This window comes from Gorilla gorilla, chromosome 9 (genome assembly GCF_029281585.2).
Source record: "Gorilla gorilla gorilla isolate KB3781 chromosome 9, NHGRI_mGorGor1-v2.1_pri, whole genome shotgun sequence".
In the NCBI taxonomy this organism is placed as follows: Eukaryota; Metazoa; Chordata; class Mammalia; order Primates; family Hominidae; genus Gorilla; species Gorilla gorilla.
This window is the reverse complement of record NC_073233.2, coordinates 97,874,738-97,881,109: the sequence shown is the minus strand read 5'-3', so window position 1 is coordinate 97,881,109 and position 6,372 is coordinate 97,874,738. Positions and strand designations below refer to the sequence as shown.

The 6,372-nt window shown below is 43.4% G+C and overlaps 1 pseudogene; it reads left to right on the top strand.

Moving 5' to 3' along the window:
* The first annotated feature begins 604 nt into the window (after positions 1 to 604).
* LOC115936246 (ankyrin repeat domain-containing protein 33B-like) lies at positions 605 to 6,227 on the top strand (annotated as a pseudogene).
* Positions 6,228 to 6,372: the final 145 nt, after the last annotated feature.

Sequence of the window (6,372 nt, the reverse complement as noted above, 5' to 3'; positions counted from 1 at the left end):
TATTCTAACATTAAGAAACTTTTCCAAAATATAAGTAACAAAATAGGACAGAACATACTAATGAATATCTATCAAAAGATAAGAAATAAATTGATTTTCAGATTCATATCAAAGATAACACTATTATGTTAGGGTTTAAAATAATTGTAGCATAATTTTTACAGGGTTGATTTCAATTGTCTTAGGTTTTTTCATATAAACTATCGAAAGAGGAAGGTTCCTATATAAGATGATGGGGAACAGGAACAGGACTTAGAATAATGGAGGCTGTCCTTATTTAAACTGACATATAAATTTAATTACTTGCTAAGCATAAAGTGGTATAAACCTTCTTATGCAGTAGAAAGAACAAACTTTGGTTACATTTTAAATAAGAATCCAGATGATAGAGAATGGAAAATTCTATAATAGAATGTAATAGCTACATCTCCTAGGGCACCGGCTTATGTGCTCTAACAAAGACCACGAATTTGAAATGATTCAGAAGGTGCATTTCTCTCACATGTCTGTACCAATATAGGAGTTGGTCAAGAAGAAGACTGACATCTTCAACAAGTGAATTTTACCTCTGTGTGCAGGAAACTGCCATTTATTGCCATGTCCCATGCAGCAGGAAAGCCGGAAGAAAAGTAGGAGGGACAAGAGTATTTGGCTTTAAGGAAAGCACCTGGTGTTCCTCACAATGCTTTTATTCCCGTCCTATAGCTACAAAATTAGGCAGATGGGACACCAAGTTGTAATGTATCTGGGAATGCTGTTTACACTCTAAACCATATTTATTCTTATCATTTGATTCAGAAAACAAATTAAATGACTGGCACAACTGAAAATAACCCAAGAGATTTGTTCAATGAAACAAAGCTGAACCTCAACCAAATAGATAAGCTGCTGCCTAAGGTTAGCACCAGTTCTTAGTTATTCAAGAGTGAGTAAACCCTGCTTTTTACCACTGTCGAGGTGTCCAGTGTTGTCCTTTTTAGAGCCTGGCTAGCTGAGGGTTATGTGGCAAGAAACATCTTATTTGTATTTTAGTCCCTTAAATGAATGATTTGGATAGGAATGATTCTCCAAATTTTGAAAATACTTATCAGAAATATTCTCTTATTCCTTCACTCTATACCATGTAGACTATAATAAACTGTCTCTCTTCTGCCTCCACATATTTCATGCAGAACATTAGGGGTTAGCAGACAGAAAGCTTATCACCAGCTTCTTTTGGACTCGCTGCTTTTTTCCAAGTGATCTGAGATGACAAAATTACTCACCTTAGGGCTCCAACCCAGCACTCCTTTTTGATTTTCTCCTATGTTTTGTGAGCTTTTCTGTTGATGCTAAAACTCTATGCAACAGTCAAAGCCTCATAATTTATTACATTATTTGTTGCTAGATTTCAAGGAAAAATTATTCCTAACATTCTTCTAATTTAGCTCAGATTCACTTTGGCAGAAAGACAGAATTAGCTACTTTACGATCACTTAGTATTTGACTCTGATTTTGGAAGATGAAACAGTTTTTGTGTCTATTTACCATATTTTCTTAGCCATTTAACCAAGATAATCTTATTGTATTGATTCTCCTAGAGATACTTACTTTATTTATTCTCTTCACCTGTCAGAATTTATGTTAGAATATCACCAAGAATTACTTACAATTGAAATAAATCAGAGAGACCACTAAGAACATCGTCAATCATTAATACATAAATCTTGAACTTCCTGAGATTTTTATCCCTAAAGGAAGTTATTTATCAATAGCCTGGTTACAGTTTTTTTTAATACAAGAATGTTCACTCTTCTATAATAGAAAAAGTAAAAATTGATAAAGAGGATAACTTGGAAAAAAATTAATCTAACAAAACGGAGACACATTCTTGACTAGCACTTTATTTCTCTACTAAATTTAGGAGACATGTAAATGGGAGGTTTCCTAAGTGAAATAAGACAGACACACAGAGAAAAATACTTCACGGTCCCACTCATATTTGAAATCTATTTTTATAAGTTTAATACATTAAAAAAGGTGGTTACATTGGTGGGAAGAAAATAGGTAAATGAAGGGCAAAAGTTGTAAAGGTGCAGTAATGTAGAATAAATGAATCTGATGTACAACCTGTAGGTATAATAGATAATCTTGTATTGTTTTTGGGAAATATTCTGAGGGACTAGATTTTTGATGTTCTTATCATCAAAAAGAAGCAGAGCTAAGTGATATGATCGATTTGTTAATTTTCTTCATTATAGTAATCATTTCCTTATGCACATGTATCTCAAAACAACATATTGTGCACCTTGAAAATATAAAATAAAACAAATTGAAAAATAAAGGTAATTTTGTTCCTGCATGTAAGCTGAAAATAAGTGAAGACTGGGTCAGTAATTACATTGCTTTGCTGAATTAAGAGAATTCTAATAAAATATTTTTAATTGGGAAGCTATCTGTATTAAATAAAATTGATCTAAAGCTGGTTACAGTGGCCATACTTACAATCCCAGTGCTTTGGCAAGCCAAGGCAGAAAAATCACTGGAGGCCAGGAGTTTGAGATCAGCCTGGGCAATATAGTAAGACCTTATCTCTACCAAAAAATAAACAGAAAATTAGCCTTGAGCGGTGGTGTGCACCTGTTGTCCCAGCTTCTCAGGGGCTGAGTTGGGAGGATTGCTTGAGTCCAGGACTATAAAAAACTGCAGTGAGTTCTGATTGTGCCATTGCACTCCAGCCTGGGTGACAGAGTGAGAACTTGTCTCAAAAACAGCAACTAATTATTTTTTGTAGCCATTTTACCTGAAAGGTATAATTCTTTCTTCTACAATTAATGAATCTGCATATGTCTAGGCCAGTTATATCAGGTAGAGCTTGTCCTCTAGTGCTTACATCTATAAAACAAGTAAGACAATTATAAGGAGGCTCTAAGCAAAACAATTTTTCTCATTCTGGACTTTGAGGTCTTAATTCTTTAGACTAATTTTCTGTCTCAATAGTGGATATCACCCTGAAACTTAATTTGTCCAAACACCTCACATAACCTGAGATTTTACAAAACATACAGTTCATAGGATCAGTACGTTCTTATGCCTTAAAAGTCTCCAGGCATTCAAGGATACCACTATGTGGAAACTCAGGCCTTCTACTGCATTATTGAAGGAGCACATTTGAGACTCACAGCTCTGGTTCCAGGAGTCTGTTAACAGGTCTGGACAATGAGTAATGTCAGTCCAGATAATTCTGAGGAAGGCTTTCTGCCTTGTTATGAGGAAGATAATCAATGGAGACTCTAGACAAGTTCCCAGTCATCATTCCAGCATGTAGTTGCTGTTTTTGTAATCCCAGCATTTTGGGAGGCCTAGGCAGGTGGCTCACTTGAGGTCAAGAGTTCAAGACTGGCCTGTTCAACACGGTAAAACTTTGTCTGTACTTAAAATACAAAATTAGCAGGGGGCGGGGTGTGGGGAATATGCATTAGAAGGGAAGGAGAACATACTTAACATGCCATTGGAAGATGAAATTCCTAATACTTGAGAATATTTTTGAGAACTATGTTTAATTCTCACTATAGAAAGATGTACCCTTTGAATGACATTAAAAATTCGCTAGAAGAGTGAAGAATAATAGTTAAAATGTCACATAAGTAACAAGAGTCTCAAAACATAAAGTGTTCTAAAAGTTTAAAGTACGTATTTGAGATAGAGGAGAGAATAAATAATAGTTAATTACTTAGACTTTATTATGTGAAAAGACTTTCCTAAAATTCTTCCCTAATAATTGAAGATATAAATTACAATAATTAAAATATACAAAAAATAAAAGTATTAAAATAGTGAAAAATTTTAAAAAGGGTAAACTTGAAAATTATTTAATTTTTAATCTCAAAAATCTGAAAGTGATTTTATCAATGTCCTAAAAAATTGAAATAAAAACAAACTTAATAATGTAAAAGAAGGGAGGTTTCCACCGGGCTGGGGGCGGGAGCTAGGGCTTCCCTGGGGACTCAGAAGCAAGAAGCAGGGACCTTGGCGCGCACCAGGCTTTCCGGGACAGAGCCTCGGCCTCCCGCCCACGCCTCCGGCCGCCGGCGTGGTGCTGCTGGCTGGGACCCAGCCGCAGGGTGGCGGGGCGCGCTGCATGACCCCGCCACCGCCGTCCCCACTCCTAGGCACACAGGTCGAGGAGGACCGCGCTGACTACAAAGAGTTCCAGGACTTCTCCAGTCTGCCCGACACCCGCAGCATCGCCTGGGACGACTCTTTCTACCCTTTCCAGGAGGAGGAGGAGCACGGCGTCGAGGGCGTGGAGAGCGTCCTGGAGGAGGTTCGTCCTGGAGGAGGGCGTCCTGGAGGAGGGCGTCCTGGAGGAGGGCGTCCTGGAGGAGGGCGTCGAGGGCGTGGAGAGCCTCCTGGAGGAGGGCGTCCTGGAGGAGGGTGTCCTGGAGGCGTGGGGCTGCTGCAGAGGTTGGTGCGGCGGGGGGTGAGCGTTGAGAAGGCGCAGGGGACTGACCACAATGGCTAGACCGGCCTTAATGTCGCCTGCTACCACGGCTTTGTGGCTATACCGTGGTGGCCTTAGCTGAGTGCCCCCACATTGAAGTCAACTGGCAGGACAGGGAGGGGAACGCAACCCTAATCATAGCTGCACAGGCAGGAGCTGCCCCTGGCCCCATGGGCACAGTTGCCTTAGACACTGGCTCTCAGCCTTGCGCTTCCTGCGTCAGCATCACCTGGGCCGGTTCATTTGAGCTTTAACACAGATCTGGTGGAAACACAGGCTGCCAAGCCCTGCCCTGGAGTCTTTCTTTGAATAGGCCTGGGGTGGGGCCCAAGAATGAGCAGAAGAACAGGTTTCCTGGTGAGGCTGATGCCGCTGGCCCAGGGATCCCACGTTGAGGAAGGAGGGCTTTGAGGTTTTCATGCCTGATGATGGCCAGGAACCCTTCTCAGTAGGCATTGAAGACCAGCAGAGTCCCAGACCCCAGGAGAGATGTCGTCAGATGGACACAGAGGCATCACGGAATTAAAGTGAAAATGAAGAAAGGAGCTGAGCATCTGTTTCATGACTTTCCTGCGCTGTTTTACTAAAGAGGCTGTTCTGGCCCAGTCAGGGCACGCTATCATCACCAACTACTTGCTGAACTATGTCCTGGGTCTTGGCCTTGAAGGATGGACGCGTTCGGGTTGAAAGCCGCCATGCAGGGTCGAACCGATCGCATCCGAGCCCTGAGCTAGCAGGGGCGGGTGTCCACGCGAGGGCCCCCGCCGTTGGATGTCGCCAGAGGAGTGGCCACTTACACGTCCGTCTCACGCAGAGGCTCCTGGAGCGCCCCTGCCAGGAGCGGCTGGGGAAAAAGTACCAGCTTGAGCTGCCTCCGCTCCACGAGAGGGTGCGGAAGCCCGAGGGCTCCAAGGACTGCCTGCAGAGGCTCAGGGACTGCGAGCTGTCCACGCTGACGCCGCGCTCCGTGCGTGGCCCGGAGGACCGGGGCGCCCTGGACCACATGGTCAGGATGACCACCAGCCTCTAACAGCCCCGCCGTGGCCCTCGCGTGCCAGACCGTGTGCCCCCAGAGCTCCCTGTGCGTGGGGAAGAGGCGGCTGGCGGTGCAGAAAATCCTGGCGGCTCAGGAAATTCTGGCGGCGCGGCTGGGGGTGGGGAGGCAGGCGCAGGAGGCGGGCGAAGGGGAGAGCGCAGAGCAGCACAAGCTGCCCTGCCCAGAGGCCGCGGGCTCCCGGGAGGGCTCCCTAAGAGCCGGCCTCCCACCTGCCCCGCTGCCAGGGTCCTGGGGCTCTGGCGACCCCGCCCCGCGGAAGGCCAGCCTCCTGCCCCTGAAGCGCCTGCAGTGGAGCAGCTTGCCGCCCGGCGTGGTGGTGCCCCGGGTCCGCCTCAGCAAGGCGCCCGCCCCCACCTTCCAGCCCCAGTGGCCGGCTGTTCAAATATTTTCCCAATTTTATATTGGGTTCATTTTCTTTTATTACATTCATTAATCACATGTATTGTATTTTATTGCATATATGTTGGGATAAATATTTTTCTCCACTCTTGGTTTGCATTTTAATTCTTGGATGGTGTATTTTGAAACACAGAAGTCATCATTTTTGATACAAACTAACTAAATTTTTCTTCTTAATTGTTACTTTTTTGTCCTGGTTAGGAAATCTTTCTGTGTGAGAATATTTTATTGTGTTCCCTTCACCTTCAGAACATGAATCCATGTGGAAATGCACTGTGTATGGTTTGAGGTAGGGGTCAGTATTCAGTTATGTCTATTTGAATATTTAATTGATCCAGCATTGTCCTGATCCCCTTGTAAATTTCACTGTAGAACAGCACTCTAATAATGCATGAGCATTTTGTATATAAGATGAGATTTACAAAGATAAGCA